Source organism: Medicago sativa, chromosome 7 (genome assembly GCF_051527215.1).
Source record: "Medicago sativa cultivar Bolivia chromosome 7, Bolivia_mono, whole genome shotgun sequence".
NCBI lineage: Eukaryota > Viridiplantae > Streptophyta > Magnoliopsida > Fabales > Fabaceae > Medicago > Medicago sativa.
Window position 1 is genome coordinate 6,269,370 of NC_140755.1, and position 20,140 is coordinate 6,289,509.

Sequence of the window (20,140 nt, forward strand, 5' to 3'; positions counted from 1 at the left end):
CGTATAATTGTAGAGAGAGAGAGGGGAAAACAACAATGAGGAGCCATTGATTTGCATCAAATTGATATATCAACTCTAGTAATAACATATGATGCTCTATGTACGTTATATAGTCATGTATGTTTATGTCAGCTGTAAGGGCAACCATACTCCTATTTATTTCTTGCTCAATTACTGCATAGTTCAAAGATCAAAAGAGATCAGTGATTCGTACTCTTTATCATTCCAAGGTTTGCCGCACTTGTCTTAAGAGGAATCAATAATAGAGCATGTGGTGTGGCTTTTTATGTGATGGGATATGGTTCCCTACGCAACTGGACAAATTGATGATAGCTCACCGAGTTGTCTAGGAAGGACAATGATACGAACAATGACTTTTTTAATGCCACCTAGTATACACTACAACAATTTGTATAGTTTGGATCATCTAAACTTTAATTGGTTTTAAGGGTCATGATTTATTTGTTGAAATTAAGCAACAATTACGTTATTTAAGGATTGGGTAAATGGTACTCTTTTTAAGTCATGAGTTTGTGGGGTTTTATCCTCTCCCGTTGTTGAATTGCAGAAGATTCACCTAAAGTTATAGGCACAACAAACTCATAGGGTAGTCAATCTCAGAGGCATAGTGCACCTTTGTACGGAGTATTAGGTGAGGTCATACTCTCTGAGAGGTAATTTAAACATCGACTTAAATTAGAGTTCTTAAATTTATCATAAATGTTCTCTCATCTATGAATCATAGAAATACAGTAGCATACTCTTTCCTCTTGCTAGTTCTATAAACGGGCAGTTCTATCTTGTCTACGTTATCAAGGATGAAGGAGTAAAATTACTATGCAACGTTCATATTAGGATTTCGGCCTAATTCTAAGTTCATTCACCGTTTTTATAACAATTTCCCTAATTCAGGTGGTTATCCACCGCTATCTTAGATACTTCCTAATTTAAGTAAGTATTCATCGTTATCTTAGGTATGTCACCTCCCTAATTCGAGTGATTATTTACCGTTATCTCAGGTATGTCATAATTCAGGTGAAAGCATTAAAACCTTTGCATAATAAATTTGAATATTTTTTTTATAAAGTCATTAAAATAAAAGAAAACAAGTTAGGGCTTGAACCACATACAAAAGAGATTATCCATAAGAGAGCCTAAAGTATGAATGACAAATTATATCTCTATCTAAAAGTTGAGCCGGGGGGGGGGGGGGGGGGGGGGGGGAACACAAGAAGCCTTGTTTCGACATTATGAAAACGTGTCACGATTGGTAAAACGTGACACGATTTGGTGAAACCCTAATTCAGTTTCTTGCTCCAGAAGGTAAAAACGTGTCACGATTCACTTAAAACGTGACACGATTTGGGCGATATTTTGTGCCTATTTAAGCTGAAGTCTATTCCAAAAACAAGGGTTACGAATAGGTGCAAGAAGAGGGTCCTAACTCAAGGGATTGATTAGGACTATTTTGTTAACTATCGTGGGATTAGAAGATCATTCATACGAATAGGTGCAACATAACAATTAGGGGAACATCGATGATTTGAAAGACCTAAACTCATCTCTCTCTTATTCTTAAAAACCAATTTTATTTTCAGCAATTACTTTTATGCAATCAAACCAATCTACTGCCTAGTGGCAAATCAAAATAACTTTTATACATCCTAAAATACAACGTAGTTGAATTATTGAGATTAAAACAGTCCTCGTGGGATCGATATTTTTACTACTTCGATAGTATTTGGTGCACTTGCCAAACGTCTATCAAGTTTTTGGCGCCGTTGTCGGGGACTGTTGATTTATTTCAACAAGGCAATTACGTTATAATTTAGGATTTCTGTCATTTATATTTTTGTATATATATTTATAAAAAAAAAGAAAAAAAAGATTTATGCTCTTCTTTTTCTTCTCATTGTACTGTGCTACTAAAAAGTTTATCCAAGTTTTGCAGCTATGATAGACAGGGTACTCCTCTATGACACAGAAGAGATTGCTAAGTTGCAGTATGAAAAATATATGCTATCTTTTAAGATCAAAATTTTGGACAACAAAATCTCGAGTTGTGGTCATTATGAGGCGAATCAACCAGGTAGTGATGGTGAAGGGAAGAAAGAGGTGATCAACATCGATTACAATACTCAACTTCAGAATATTTTAGATGATTTCGTGGTGTCAAATCAAGTTTCATTTGAGAAGTTTGATGTTCAGTGTGGTGATCTTGTTGAGAAAGCACATGAGTCTCAAAGGAAGCTGGTTCAGATGGACATTGAGTGTCACAAGGTTGTGGTGGAAGAAAATCCAAAAGTGGGGAGTGCTGACATTTTCCCGAAGTCTGAACAAACAGGGGTTAAGGAAATCACTCGTGTGCAAATGGATGCATGTCCTTCTCTAAGGTGGGAGAGCTTAAATTCCAAAGGTTTAACTGTGAGCGCATGGGAGCATCTACTTCTTTGTTACAAATACATGGAATTCCTACCAAACAAGAGGAAGAAGAAGGATGATGTGTTCTTTCTGACCTATTTGCCACCCTAACATTGGTTGAAGCGTCAAGCTCAATGACGTAAAAGAAAGCGCTTGGTGGGAGGCAACCCACATGTAGATTTCAGGTAGTATTTCTTATTTCTTTTTATTGCTTTCAAATATTCAAAAATACAAAAAGATTTTTGCTGAAACGAACAGAGGAAGAAATTTTTTGTTTTCCAATACTGTGCAAATCGTGACACGTTTTGTTTTCCATTCGACATTTTCATAAAACGTGTCACGATGCTGAAATCGTGACACGATTTTTGGCACCTAAAATTTTTTCTAAGTCTCAAACTGGTGCATTTCGACATTGAGAAATCGTGACACGTTGGCCAAAACGTGACACGATTTCTGGGCAAGAAATTTTTCAAAAATGAGCAATCGTGACACGTTTAGCCCAAACGTGACACGATTTTAGCAGTTTCAAAAATTCAACCGTTACAAAACCTAATCGTGACACGTTTTTGGCCAAACGTGACACGATTTTCCCAGCTTTTCATTCCATTCACTTCCAAAAGTAGCCAAACTCTGCCAAAATTTTCCCAGAACCCTAACCTACAATTTTCTAACCCTTTTCTACCACAAATCTTCATCTTTTCATCTTCCAATCATCAAACCATCACCATAAACCTTCATCTTCACCCACAAACAAACCAAATCCAACATCTCCATCATCTCCACTCCAACCCTAACCCTAACATCCATTTCTTTTCTCCAAACCCTAACCATGGTGGAAACAAGGAACAAAGGCAAGTCCCAAGCCACATCCCAACCATCCAAAAAGGCCAAAATAGCCCCCAAACGTAAACAGCCCGTTAAACCTAGCCCTAACACCACCACCACCGTCCATAAACCACCGATTTTACAATAATGCTGCCCGTGACCGTTTCAAGGACATCCGAGGCTATAGGGTGATCCCGGAGAGAGGATTTGATTTCACCAAACTCATCTCCAACCCTGAGTTCCATCAGGTGATCACTGAGAGAGGGTGGGAGTCCCTTGCTAGTATGATTTTCGAGCAGGCCAACAAAACTATTGGGATAGAATTCTATTCCAATGCTAGGTATATTGGGAGGAAGTATGTATCCTATGTGAGGGGGAAGGAGATAGACTATAGCCCGGAGAGGATTAATCAGTTGCTAGAGATTGTGCCACCGGAGACTTGTGATGTGAAGAGGAGGATGGAGGAGTGCAAGAATTGGAATGATGATAGGTGGGAGGAGTTGTTATTGCAGATTTGTTTTGAAGGTGCTAAGTGGCATGGAGGGTCACATATGCTGTTGAGGGCTGACTTCAAGCCCCATGCAAAGGCGTGGGCATCTTTTATGGTGCAAACTATTGAGGGCACCTCTTGTACTTCAGAGATTCCGCTGCCCCGCTTGTTGACGCTGTCTGCTATTCTTGATGGTGCACCCATCAATGTTGGTGAGTTAATTGCCGACAATATTTATATGTTTGCTTCAGGTACCAAGAAGGCACTCCCTCACTTGAGCCTTATCAATTGGCTTTGTGAGGAGGAGGAGTACGATTTGTTTGCTAATGATTTGAGTGCAGCAATGATGAAGCCCATCACCGACACTTACATGGATGGCTTTGTCAAGGATTATCATGACCGCATGCAGGCTATCATGGTTGCCGAGGCAGCAGCAGCAGGACAGCCACAGCCGCCACCACCACATCAGCCACAACCACCACCTCAGAGCCAGACTTTTGCTGGAGAGGGGAGCAGTCAGCAGGGTGCCTATGCACCTATTCATCCTATGATGCTGGACTACATGTTCGGCCATGCCAACTGGATGAATGAGGTGTCAGATCAGGAGTATTGGAACCGTCCGAGGTTTGGTCAGGAGTTCACTGAGGCGATATGCCTCAACAGGAGGAAGATGACTGGGTCGTTCGAGCGCTTTGATGGGTCCGAGGAGGCTATGGACCATTACTTTGATGTCACCAGAGGTCGAGCTCAGGATAGAGAGCAGGAGATCAGAGCTGACTTTGCTGCTAGTGGAGCTCAGTCTAGGAAGCACTTTGGGGAGGGTACCTATGCAGAGGAGGACCCCAACACTTGGATTCCAGAGGACCAGATGCATGATTGAGTGGGTTACTGATGGCCCATTCTTTTATTATTTTTCTGTTTTTGTTTCAGCACTTTGGTTATGTAACTTTAATTTTATGTTCGAACAATTTTAATTGCTTTTAATTAAGTTTAACTCGGTTTTACCCCCCGTTTATGTAATTATTCCTGCACTTGTTTATTATTGATGAATTTGTTTGTTTAGTTGACTTTTTACAGTTTGATAACAAAAAGTTGTTCAAGTGGTATTCCAAAAGTTCAAAAGGAGGAGTGACTTGGTTTTCAAAGGCGAAGTGTACGGCGTTGCTAGGTAGTCACATACTCCCAGAAATCTCAGCCATAAGGTTCATTGCCATATTTTGTTTTTCAATTTACTTATATTTAGATTAGTTTTCCATGCAACTACATTTCTAGAACTTGCATTGTTTCTCTATTATTGATTGGTCTTTGTTAATTACACACTGAGGCAAAAGTGCTTGGTCCTGTGAGCCTTTTGAAGCCTACCCTGATTATAATTGATACATTTTATCCTTTTCTTAGCCACTTTGAGCCGGTAGGATTAGAACTTTTTATTCGGTGACAAACTACATTACAAACTTAGAGACTTTTAGGACTTGTCCCTTATTGTTTTTCTGAGTTAGGCATTGTAGAATGTTGCTAATAATTAAGTTTGGGGTTGCTATTGGAATTTGCAACCAATTAAGTTTGGGGTGGGGGTACTAGAGAAAAAGAGAACAAAAAGAAAAAGAATTGTCATGCAAAATGCAAAAATACACTCAAAAAAAAAATGGTGTATGAAAAAAAAAATGAAAATGAATGATGAAAAAGGGACCAAACTTTGAACATCCGAGTAACTTCAAACTCGATTGTCCCTAATGTTATAAATATTCTCTAGTACCTTTGCAATTGTTGTTCTATTAGGTGAATGAATGTGTTGGATTTAATTTGTGCTTTAACTTCCGTAGGAATGCCTAACTCAAATTTTGTGTAGCCTACTTATCCAAATATATCCCACCTTTCACCTAAGTCCCGTTATAACCCTAAAGAACTCAAAAGTGTGTAATGATATTGACTTTGATTGATGTTTAGAAACTTTTCAAGCGTATGGTAATATGTAGACCTGCATGTCGACTGGTAGAACCCTATTTCAATTATTTGCGTGGAGTTGTGAATTGGTGGATGCATACAAGTCAAACTAGCTCATCTTTAGCTAGTAAGGTGTTGAACTTTTGGGTACTACTGCTTGAATAGGTAATTGTTATTTTACTGTCGATTGTCAGCTTTGCAAGTAAATTCCTTGAGGACAAGGAATGGTTTAAGTTTGGGGTTGTGATGACACCTTGTCATTACGTAATTTTATATGTATTTTCATCACAAAAAGGAGTTCACAGAAGACTTATGCAGCAAAAAGAGCAGAAAAACTGAAGGAAACACAAAGAAATAAAACGTGTCATGATTTGGTACAAACGTGACACGATTTGGGAAGCACAAGAAGCCTTGTTTCGACATTATGAAAACGGGTCACGATTGGTAAAACGTGACACGATTTGGTGAAACCCTAATTCAGTTTCTTGCTCCAGAAGGTAAAAACGTGTCACGATTCACTTAAAACGTGACACGATTTGGGCGATATTCTGTGCCTATTTAAGCTGAAGTCTATTCCAAAAACAAGGGTTACGAATTCTAGAGAGCCAAGTGCGATTTTGCAACTACAAGGAGGACCAGGAGGACGATTTCTTCATCTTCCAACCACTTTGTGTATGTTTTATTACCTCTAATGATTATGTTATTTGTAAACACTATTATGAGTAGCTAAATTCATTAGAGGTTAGGTCTGAGATGATTCGTTGTAACCCTACTTGAGATATTATGTTGTGAAACTCTATTTATTGTGAATGATATTCTAGTCTTTATTCAATTCAATTGTTCTTAATGCTTTTTTATATCCTGATCAAATATAAATATGATTTAGTGAGAATGAATGACTACTGACCATAGCTTTCTACTTAGACCTATTGAATTGTTCTAATAAACATGGTTAGTCTAGGAATGAATAATCGTTTATTAGTGATATTAGGTTAACGTGCTTTAAACCTTCAAAGATTATTAGACCACCTAAGGGATTAGGGGCTGTAGTTTAAGAAGAGGGTCCTAACTCAAGGGATTGATTAGGACTATTTTGTTAACTATCGTGGGATTAGAAGATCATTCATACGAATAGGTGCAACATAACAATTAGGGGAACATCGATGATTTGAAAGACCTAAACTCATCTCTCTCTTATTCTTAAAAACCAATTTTATTTTCAGCAATTACTTTTATGTAATCAAACCAATCTACTGCCTAGTGGCAAATCAAAATAACTTTTATACATCCTAAAATACAACGTAGTTGAATTATTGAGATTAAAACAGTCCTCGTGGGATCGATATTTTTACTACTTCGATAGTATTTGGTGCACTTGCCAAACGTCTATCAACTTCTTTTTTGAGTTTGATGAATTTTGCTTGAGTTTGATTTGTTGGAGTATGAAGGCAAAGTGTAAGAAAAAAAGGTTGAAACACAAAGTGTAATTTCGGTTTCTGTTTTAGTATGTATCAGCGCACATTAGGGCGTAACTCCCGTACTTGAGCAATCAAGATTTAGAGCCTAAACCACTCGGGTGTTACGAACTGAGTAAGGTATTTTTGGTAGTTTGAGGGGAAAGTGTGTAAAGGGATCTAAGATGCAATTTTCAAATCATAATGAGATGGGATCTATCATCTATGAGAGCATATTTTGCCAACAAATGGGTTGCATTATTGGCCTTTCTACTAACATGATAAGGAAAATTGACGTTCCCACATCAAAAGTTGATAAGAAACACCACAGAATTACCGATATAACTTCATCGGTAGTTAACTGTCGATGGATTTTAACTAACGGTAGGTAACTACCGATAGAATTGAGGTTAAATTTGTCATTGCATGGTGTTTATTAGCATCATGTGAAGTGTGAAAGGCGATTTTCCATGATTAGACATAAAATAAAATAAATGAGCTCTTCCTTGGAAGATGATATCATGGAGCCCGTATAACCAAAAAAAAGGAGGAACTTTTCTTACCCCCATATCACTTCGAATATATATACGCATTTGGAAAGAAAAAAAATAGCTTCATTGTCACCTAAACTTGTATTTCCAGACAAAATCAATTTTTTTTTTCATCTAGAAGTATATTATGCGAATCTTGTATGGTTTTTTTTTTTTTTTTTTTTTTTTTTTTTGTAAATATGGAGTGGAAACGTTTAGAAGATCCATGATATACTTTGTAAGTGATTACTCGGGTTTTGCTATTGCTATAGAAAATGGTCAAGTCCAAAACCAACCCCAACCATAGCTTTTGCAAAGAAACCTTCGTCAAAATCTCTCATACGCCAAGCAATCGCGAGTCTGTGATTTTTAATAAAGATATATATATATATATATATATATATATATATATATATATATATATATATATATATATCCAGGGGCGGATCTGGACTTCAAATTTTAGTGAGGCACATTTTTTTTGTTAAATAATTAAATAATACTAGATTTAATATGAAATTATATTAAAAATAGTTGTAACAACAAAAATTACAAAAAAAAAAAAATGCTCTATTTTTCATTTGTTGAAATGCTCTATATTCAACCAGAGGTTGAACTAACGAGACCTTCGATTCAAGGTTTGATTGAACCACAGTTGAACCGGTTGAACTGGATAATTAATAAATAATCAAAATTATAAATATACTATTTAATTAGTGAAAAAAAATAGTTTTTTTAGGGGTAATAAAAAAAGTTATTTAATTCTTGAAAAAAAAAGTTATTTAATTAAGTGTCAAAAATAAAGAAAGAAAAATCATTCTATTAGATTATTATACTTTGTACTCCATATTTATTTGTTACTAGGCCAAGCCCACCTGCAACTAACCCTAGTTTCTATTTTTCTCTACCATTTCAAGTTTCAAGCAGTACATGGCTACATGCGCCGTTTCCCATTTGTGTGTTCCATGGTTTCTATTCAACACTGAGATAGGTCTCTTCTTCTTCTTCATAGGTTTCTTTCAAACTGAAATTTAGCTATTCTTCTTCTTCATAGGTTGCTGAGAGTGGAGGAAATTGTGTGTTTGTGACTTTGTATTGATGGGTTGGCTTGTGGACTGATAAGAGAAAAAAAATTGAATGGAACTAGGCTGGTGTGGCACTTGCCACACCAGGCCTGGTTCAGATCTGCCCCTGTATATATCAAGAAAGATTTTATCAAGAAAGATTCAAGAATGACATGGCAGAATAATCACCCTTAGATTTTATCAAGAAATTGTCCTGAAATTAATGTTAGCCAATAAAATCTCAGTCTGGCCGGAAATCATGGGGTGGTGGGAGTTATGTATTTTTTTTTTATGAAAGGTTAATAAATAAAACTGAAATCTAAGGGTGATTATTCTGCGCGCCATGTCATTCTTGAATCTTTCTTGATAAAATCATTCTTGATATCTAGCATTTTCCTTTTTTAATAATAGCTTTGAGCTTCCACTAAGCATAGTTCGAAATAGCTGCATCAACATTAAGCTTGTAGAAGTCTTGAAAAGGAGCTTTTTAATTGACATAAGTATGATTAACAGATTTTTCATGAGAATTGTAGATCCATAAAAAAAAAACTTTAGAACTGTTAACACTTAAAAATAATTATTTCTCAACCGATAGAAGGTTAGAGGAAGACTAGGATATCCGAGTTATGGATATATGTTTCTTTCTCAAGTCCACTTACTAATATGTGGGTTTTGAAGACATCAAGTTATCAATGATGAGTAGAAATAGACAATGAGGCATTAAACTCACGCTCTCTGTTTGTAGCCCCGCTAACGACAGAAAGCCATGATTAAGGAAGCATGTATTGTGGAAAAGTTGTGCACTATGGACCTTGTCAACGGATCATGTCATAAAGTGGAAGTTGACAGTCGAATGTGGGGTGGCACAAACCCCTCAACAAGGAAAAACCAACACACATTTGCAAAAAGAGTTGAGAGAGGCTATAGACTATTGGTCATGTCGTTTCGGCCAACATGAAATTTTGCCTATATATACCAATCATAATGTATTGAAGACACGAATCATGATCAATCAAACACAAATTATTTTCACTATTTTTATGTCCATAATTATGTCTTCACCATTATTTTACATGCATTTCTTGGTCTGGTAGTGAAAACCCAAAAAAGAATTGTATTTAACACTCTACTAGAACAGTTAAGGAACACGCAGTTGAGGGACATAGTTCCTTCTTCAACATCAATCGCTTGCAGAAAGAGAATCATACTTGAGGACATTAGCAAATACCTCGACATTATAAATATGGTTCCCCTTACATTATAAATGCTCTTATTTGGTTGAATGTTTTTTTTGGTTGAAGGGACTTTGGTAATCCAGAATCTGACTGAAAGGTGTGATTAATGAATCTTTCCGCTAGGATTTAAACTTGAGTTCTCGTGAATGATTTGTTTTTAATCGAAACCCATTAACTACTTAATTAATCAAACTTTTTTTTTTGTCAAATAGTTTAGTGATTAGAAATTCATATTTTTAGTTCAACTCTATTAACCCTTTAATTTCAAATTGTTGGTTAACACGAGAGCCACATGTCTTGTTTTCCATTTTGGAGCTTCAATGAAAAACATATTGAAATAAGAGAAATGATATTTGAACAATCATTTTATGACAATTTTTATGACAATTTCTCTCGTATACTCATATTATGTTTTTACTCTCTCTTTATTGTTTTGGTTTTTATGTTATATTTTAGTTGTCTCAAAGTTGTCTAGAAAATGATTGTTCAAATAAAAATCCTCTTAAAATAATATCCTAAATTAAAAATTGTGGGATCATTCTCATGTGCAACTTTTAGACTCTACACCATCGGTTTCTCCTTTTTCAGTCAACAACAATTTCTTACTTTTATAGCTTGCCATGCATGAAACACTTGTATTTGAATAATTATCACGTACATTTTAATTCTCTTTAAGCCCTTTCCGCCAAGGATGACATTTTAGAACAAACCAGTTTTCAAACAACAACCATCTCTAATAATTATACCTTCTTTTCCAACTTTCTTAATTATTGTTCAAATTTACTAATTATGAATGTTTTTCACCACCCTCACACCAATCACCATCATTTATAATCTATACTACTTTCATTTATAATTATGACATTTTATTTTTTGAAGGGACAATTCAGTTTGTTAGTCTATGCATCTTGACAAACAGATCCAAAGCCAAATTAAATCGTTCTTGATTCTAACTGGACAGGATTCTAAGTACAATTTCTATTATAAAAAACACAATTACCAACTCTTGATTAAGTTATTAAATTGAAATATTAAGGATTGGTCTTGTTAAGCTTTCGGTTAGTCTTGATTCTTAATCCACTTCGGTATATGTGCTAGAAATCCTAAAGAATAGAATGCTCGATGCATTCAAAAGTAATTTGAAATATATGAAAGTGTTCTTCTAGTTGACTCATATATCTTGATCATGTGCACTAAAGAGATGTTATTATTATTAACCACGTTCTACTTCAAATGAAGGATAACTTTGACAAGTTTTATAATAGTTTTTTTTTTTGAAGGAAGTTTTATAATAGTATTAAACATTCTTTTGTTCATTACAAAAAAAAAATAAAAATTTATTCTTTGACCTAAAATAAGTAATCAAAAGTATCACGTGAGGGAGTATATCCACTAATTTCTGAACTCCCTTTAAGGTGGTTGCATAGTGTAAAGGAAACAAGGTTTCAATTTCAAACCTAGTAAAACTCTAGCAAAAACAACCACTGTTATGGTACTAACAGTGGTTGTTTTTCTAGAATTTTACTCGGTATGACAATACCCTAGTTTCCTATGACACACCATCATGTTGGAAGAGTTACCTTCAGCGATAGGGCTGATGAAATCACAAAATTATTTAGGTGAAGGTGAGACTAGGATAGGTTTTTTAATGAAAATGCCGTCTTAACCGTTAATTATAATCTAAAGGAGACTAGGCCATGAGATAGGTGAAACGTTGTTTAGAATTTACATTATTCTCCTTTTTAATACTATATGCCACTTTAGTTTTGTGTTTTGCAAAACTGTGTATAACTTTTATACACATACATCTAACTGAATCACAGCAATATAATATATTGTGATGTGAGTAGTAAAAAAATGGTAATTTATGATTTTTTTTTAATGACAATGGTAATTTGTGATTGAACGCATACTTTAAAAATTAGTTTCAATAGTATAGTGTATACAAATTATAATCTAATCATAATTAACTATAGGGTTAAATATATTTTTGCTCCCTATAAAATTGAGACATTTTAAGTTTAATCCTTACTTAATTTTAATTGGTTTTTTAGTCCCTATAAAAAATTTATGCATTCAATTTTAGTCCCTACTAAATTCAAATTTGTTTAATTATGCTTAAACTATGCTTAAACTTTTAAGTTTTTGAACAATTTTTTGGAGACGTGTTAAAAAAATTACTAAAAGTTCCTCTGCAAAAAATTATCTCAAAATTTGATTTCTACGTCCAAATTTTTGGGGCTTTTACGTTGAACTTTTGTCGTTTAAAAAAAGTCATATTTAATTCATTTCATGTTAAAAAATTCTAAATTTTAGTAAATGAACCTTTTGTAATGTTCTAAACTTGTCTCAGAAAAATCATTCAAAAATTTCAAAGTTTAAGGATAATTAAACAAACTTTGATTTAGCAGAGACTAAATTTAAATGTAAATATTTTTTTTAGGAACTAAAAATGCTATTAAAATTAAGTAAAGGACTAAACTTAAAAGTTTCTAATTTTATAAGTACAAAAAACATATTTAACCTTTTAACTATATTCTTAGTCAAAATTAATAATTATCTAGATTTGAGCTAACAATGATTTCATATAATTCAAACTTGTCCAAGTTAGACAGAGCTCACAACTATCCAAGTTGGACATAGCTAGATGCATGTTATAAAGAAAAAACTTGTCCGATTTTATAAAAAAAAGGTAACTTCAATATTTTTTTAATGGCATTTTGTAGCTTCAATTAACCAAAAAAGTTATACTTTTACCTAGACAACTATTTCCTTTCGAGTTTTGAGTTAACACTCAAGGTCAGACATGATGGGCTTTAGAACAAAAGAGATTCCAGAGTGGCGGCCCTCGTTTGTAATATAGATATTAATAGGAAGATTGCTTTTTTGACAAAGAATACTTCCAATTGACACATGGAAATGACCTTAATACCCCTGCGGTAGTTAACAACCGCTGGGAAACACGTCGGTTGTTAACTACAGCTGAGTGCCAGCGGTTGTTAACTACCGCTGTGTTTGTGATATATTCACGCCAGTGCCCATATTCCAGACAGTCCCTCCATCATCACTATCACCATCCACAGTCTCTCAAAATTTCACTCTCTCTAAAAAAAACTCTACCAAATCATCCAAAATTTCTTCCACTAAATCACAAGTAAGTTATCACTTATGCTATTGTCATACATTTTAGTTAGTATATGTGTTTATATGTTTATAATTTTAGTTGTTGTTTAATTATTAAATTTTGAATATTTGTTTTTAATATAGTTATGGTTGTAGATCTGAAATGCTATTAACATATATTATGAATATCTGTTATAATGAACTTATATTGCTTAAATGTATAAAAAAAATTCGAATTTTAATTTTTTTTCGAATTTTATAAATTTTTTAGGGTTTGAATATTTGTTGTTAATATAGTTATGTTGTAGATCTGAAATGCTATTGACATATATTATGAATACCTGTTATAATGAAGTTATATTGATTGAATTTATAATTTATTTTCGAATTTTATAAATTTTTTAGGGTTTGTTTAGGATTTTTCGGGTTTATGTCAAATTTTCACTACAAGTGTTTGAATGAGTTTTTCATTGATTATTTTTAATTTCTATGTGTGTAGATTTGAAACAATGGCCGGGTGGATCGACGTTCATGCAACATTCAACGGCGGAGAACCTCAGAGGTTGAAGGTTCCGTGCCTTGATGTAACGTTAAGAGATCTCAAGGATCAACTGAATGAATTCAACCAAGGAGTCAACCCAAGAGACACAAGGAGGGTGCAAAATGTTCGGTATAAACGTCCAAAGCTCGACGAGGGGAGCGTATCATTCACTTGGGTGGAGTTAACGAACGACGAAAACGTGACGAGTATGTTTTGGGAGCACACCAAGTTCCAGTGGATCGATATGCGGGTGACGTTGCTGAGATCAACTGAAGATATCATCAACAACTTGATTCCGCCAGAAGATCGTCATTAGTTAGGGTAAGGTGCATTTCAACTACAACATTTGTCTTACCTATGAAATGGGGTGATTCAAACTTGCCAAACGGCAAGGACTCAAGCATTTCGCTGGGCATTAATGTTTTTCCTTTGAAAAGATTAAATTTTTGTTAGGCTTGCTTAGATGATGGTATTAAGTGTCAAGGAATGGACCTCATTTCGTTGGCACTTGAATACCATCATCTAAATCAAGCCTGACAAAAATTTATTCTTTTCGAAGGAAAACATGAATGCCCAGCAAAATGCTTGAGTCCTGTTGTTTGGCAAGTTTGAATTTACCCCATTTCAGAGGTAAGACAATTGTTGTAGTTGGAATGCACATTCCAACTACAACAATTGTCTTCCTTTGGATGGGGTCATTCAAACTAGTTAAATGGCAGGACACCGACATTCGTCCGGGAGTGTTTTTGTTCCATTCTAATTGTTAATTTCTTGTTGGCTTCGTTTAAATGATGGTATCGAAATGTCAAGGTCTGGACCTCATTCCGTTGGCACTTAGATACTATCATTTTAAACCAAGACCAACAAGAATTTAACATTTAGAATGGAACAAAAGCACTTTTGGACGAATGTTGGAGTCCTGCTGTTTAGCTAGTTTGAATTGACCCCATTCAAAGGTAAGATAATTGTTGTAGTTGAAAGGTACATTTCCGAATGTAATGTAATGATAGTTGACGTACATGTCTTTTACGTAATGTAATTATATGTAAATAAAATTGTCTAAGAATTAATGTTGTGTACTTTATCGAATTTATTTATTCAATACACCATTTTTATTTGCATTAATGTTGTGTACTTATTATAATTTACTTATTCGATACGCAATATTTATTCGAATTCACGTTAGATTTTATTCGAATTTTAATTATTTGAATTCACGTTAGATTTTATTCGAATTTTATTCGGATTTTATATAAATAAATGAAAATAAAAACTAAAATAAAGGAACACAAGTAATATATATAAAATCACATTTTATTAATATAATAATACATTTACAATGGGGTAAAACTAAATCTGCTTCGTCGTGCCAATAACATTAAAAATAACATCTCCGTCGTACATTTATTCCTTAATAGGTGAAGTCATCTTCGTCGTACATTTATTGAGTGAGGATGAACCTGAGAAATACCAGACTTAATTTATTGAGTGAGGATGAGCCTGAGAAATACCAGACTCAATTTATTGACTGAGGATGAGCCTGAGAAATAACAGACTCACTTTAGTATTGACTGAGGATGAGCCTGAGAAATACGAGACTCACGTTAGTGAGTACATTAAGAAAAGAATCGAGACAGATGGCCTTGAGGAGCTTTACAAGAAGGTTCATGCTGCAATTCGTGTTGTTCCTCACTTGAATATATAACCAATGAACAAGTTCTGGTTGAGTTTCTTTGAGTACTGGACTATGACAAACAAACATTTTTTAGAAGAAAGAGTAAAGAAGTAAAGAGGAAATGAGAGTAAGGAGGAGAGAATGTGAGGAAATGTGAGAATGTGAGGGTTTTTATAGGGGAAAAATGTAGAAAAAATAGGTTGAATAAATGATGGAAAAAGAGGTTGAATGATGGAAAAAGAGGTTGAATTTAGAAAAAATAGGTTGAATGTTGAAAGAAAATATATTGAATGTGGAAAAAATGTGAAAAATATGTGTTGAATGAATGAAGGAAAAGAGGTTGAATGGTGAAAAGGACGGTGCATCCTAGAACGCACGTAGCGGCTGTTAACAACCGCTGGAAGACTCCAGCGGCAGTTAACAGCCGGCGTGTTTCCCAGTGGCAGTTAACGACCGCTGGGGGTAAAATGGTCATTTCCATGTGTCAATTGGAAGTATTCTATGTCAGAAAAGCAACCTTCTATTAATAGCCTTTTTGCATAAAGCTATGTTTAGACTAGTTTCTAAAAATATATTAGTGGTAAAATTCACATATTAAGTGTAGAAAAATGACTCGATTTCTCAGCAATCAGACTTTCACATATTCTGGTGGTTGCTCGATCAAGATTGCTAAGTTAGTAAGGACGTTGTATAATATACAAAGAGGTCAAGGTTTGAATCCTAGACACTTTACTTATTCTCCTTAAAAAAATATAACTTCTAGCCACTCTTAAAATATATATATATATATATATATATATATATATATATATATATAGTCATGTTAACTTGTGCCCTTAGGGCACAAGTTAAGGAGCTTAAAATGGAAATAAAAAATAAGTTTTATATTGAAAATATAACTTTTGAGACTTTTAAGACATTGAATGCACAATTTCCAAGCAAAAACTTCTACATTTGGTTTCTTAACTTATGCCTCAAGGGCACAAGTTAACATTCCCATATATATATGATGGGATGACCGGAAAGTTTATTTATTTTATTTCAAAAGGCATTTTATAATGTTAATATATATATATATATATATATATATATATATATATATATATATATTATTTCTTTCAAAAAAAGAATGTTAGTATATATAAATTAACTCTTCAATTTAGATTGGACAATTTTACCTCAAACTACAAAGCTTCCACAAGGAGTTGGTCTGCCTTGTTCTTGTTTTTTATGCATATAATTTGTTCACACATGACTATTGTGATTGATGCATACTCCACTTAACTTTATAGTAGTTTGCTTTTAGAATCATTTCAGTCCTATCAAAGGCATTTTATTCCGTTGGGTGTCAAAGGTGCTGAATGCTAATAGATATATGTCATAGGAAAATAAGTTTGATCTCGATTCTCAGACGATTCTCTTGTGTTATCATAGAAGATTAAGGCTTTGTTTGGGAGTTTGGAGGGGAAGGGAAATGAGGGCTTTGGAGGGTTGGAAATATATAGAAAAATGGACAAAAAATTCATATTTTTTGAAAGAACAGTTTTTTAGAGAATGATAAACTAATACTTATGATTAATATACCTTTAATTTTAAGAATATAATAACAACATAGACTGGATTTGAAAAATTCATATAAACTCTCCATAACCCCCCCCCAAAACCCTCCCCCAATACAATTTTTGAGTTCCCCCCTATGAGGGGGATTTTTTATTATGAGTAAAAAATTAACCTCCAAAGCCCTCTCCTCCCAATGTCTTCTATTTCTTCCACTTGCTCCTTCCTTTTTTCCAAAACCCTCCCCTCCCCTCCCCTCCAAACTCCCAAACAAAACCTAAGAGGTCATCGTGAACTTAATTCAGTTGGCATAGACAATGCATATTATATACAAAGTCTGGGGTTCAAACAACGACAACGAAAAAAAAAAGATCAAGAGGTCAAGTAAATATATAATATTACTAACGTAGTTATGTCATCTGTCTATGCCATGCATCAACCCAGTAATCGTGAATTAGAGGAAATATACCGAAAAATGTAAATCACATATTGATCGAGCTTATAAAGCCTGCAGCCAATAGGTTGATCCAATTCAAAGAAATACTTAATGGACCGTTTTTTTTAAACATTTTCAATTTTCAGTTTTTAAAATGCCTGAGTTTTATCCATAAGGCCTAGCACAATCGATTAAATGTTAGACTAAATATCTTCTGTATTGTTATGGGTTCGAATATAAGATATTTTACTTTATGTGTGTAAGTTTATATCGGTGTTTGTCACTTCCTCTACAGATGAAAAAAGTGTTAGTGTTACATTTTTTTTTTGAAAGAAGTGTTAGTGTTACATGTTAATTCAGTGATTCAACGACTTGCTTGCAAATTTTGCTAGTTCAGAAACATATTTAGAAAGTCCCAAATAGTTTAAAGATCTACAAAGTAATAAAAAAAATATAGGGAAATGTTAACCGGTGTCCCCGGGGCACTGGTTAAGGACCTTAAATGATAACCTTTTGTGGAAGTTTGTGCAATAAAGTGCATTGAAAATTGAAAACTTTGACATTCTTATGAAATAACTACTAAATTTAGAATGTTTAAAGAGTGTCCCGGGAACACTCGTTAACAAGGCCCAAAAATATATTATTCATTTTACTTAAGTAGGTCAACCTGATAGGATTAAAATAATTTTTTTATGATCTATACCTGATCTTTTTAACTAAATTGACTTTCCAAAAAGACTGATCATTCTCTATGTAAAAATGGTGTGACCTAACCTAGAACAATCATAGACTAAACCGTATACTTTTGTTAGCCAATCTAACATATCACAACTAATTTTCGGTTTGACATATGGCAAAGATGAATTTTCATGTTAAAATGGTGGAGAAGGTGGATCATAAAATGGTGGAGAAGGTGGATTATTGAATTTCTTTTGTCAACGTCCACTTCTATTTTGGTCAAATTGAAGGATGTTTATAGGAAAATGATAAACAAACACACTTTCCCAAACACAAATACGACAGCAAGGGTATTATACCCCACCTGTCAAATTTTGATTGATTTAGGACAAAAATCTTTAAAACCGACCTTTTAATCAACTGACTTAAAAAGTCCAAAATAATTAAATGCAAAAACATTGGTATCTTCGGAACCCAAAAGGAAAAATTATCCTTCAACCTTGGTGTTTATGTCCAAATTACCAAGATATCCCAATAGTAAAGACACAAATTAGATGGTGTCATGAAACTGCTAGATATTATCATAAAGAAAATTTTGATTATTTTCTTTTTAAATATTATGTAGAGATGTATTGTGAATTAGAAAAAAGAACTCAAAAGAATAGCTAGATAAAATGGATGGTCTTATAAATCCATTTGGAAAAATAATACCACAACCATTCATATTAGAACCTAATCATAATAATATAATTAGAATGAAAAATCAAATTAGATGGTTAAGAGAAACGGCATTCTGGTTTCTTATAATGGAAAATAATTATTCTCTATACTGGGAGTATGAAAATTTTGCAAATCTTTTAAGCATAAAGATACAAGAATTTCTACATGGCTAATAAAGGACTTGGAGAAAAAATACAAGATATTTATGAAAAAATAGTTGTTTTACAAGAACGACTGGAGAAAATAGTTTCTTTTATAGAAACTTCAACAGAGTACTGGATAGATAAAGAGTTCAAAGAAAAACTCGACGAAAGACTATTTAATATAGAAAATATTCAAAAAGGGTTAGATGAAAAACTCTGCATAAAAATAGACGATCTAATTGATCTAATAAGCCTTTTACCTAAGAAAGATAAAAGTTTAACTTTAGAGGATCTCCAACTTCTTTTTAAGGAGGGGGAAGATGAGGTAAAAGAAAAACCCTCGCAACAAATACAATTCTTTGCCCCTAAATACTAAAATGGACGAAACAGAGGAAGAGATAGCTAACCAGCTACAAGAATTACAAACCCTAATGGCTACTTTAGACATTAGTGAAAAGAATAAAAATATTGAAGAACTAGAAGATGAAAATAAATTCGTCTATGATTTTGATTCGGATAGTTCAGTGGAAAGTTTTGATGAAAATCCACAAGTAGGATTTGTTAAAGCTAATGACGCAGAATCATCAGAACAAGGACGTAAAAGAGGACACCGTGAAGGTAGAGAAGAATTTATTGACCAACAAATAATACAGGAAAAAATAAATGAAAGAAAATATAAAAGTATACCACCAAAATATATTCCAATTGTAAATTCACAAAAAGAGGATGATGTGCTTAATCTTGATTGTATTACAGATAAAGGAAAAGAATTAAGAGAATGGTATCGAAAACATAAAATAAATGTTCAAATAGATGTCCAACTTAAGGCCTTTGGCCCAAAAGATGTTTTTAATTATCTTAAGACTAAAACATATGGAAATGCGATGAAATTCATACATGAATATCCAGATTCAGAATTACCATCTACGGGGAATCAAACTGTAGACTATATATACAATTTTCTAAGACCAGAATTTGTAGGATATGAAAGTATTAATGCTAAAAAGGAATTAGAAAACACATTGATTCACAAAAATTTTAATTTAAAAATTTGTGATATGTGTCAAATAGATCCATTTATATGTGAATTTGAAGAATATTACTATGGCATTCATCCAACAAAAAGAATAGAATATAATTTATTAAATTTATTCTATAATAAACTCCCAAGAGGATTAGGAATAAAAATGCAAGAAATTTTTGACGAAAAAACAAATAACGAAATGGGATTGGAAAATACCCTAGGACCTAGAATAACTACATTAAAACAATGGGTATCTGAACAATGTATGAATAAAATTGTT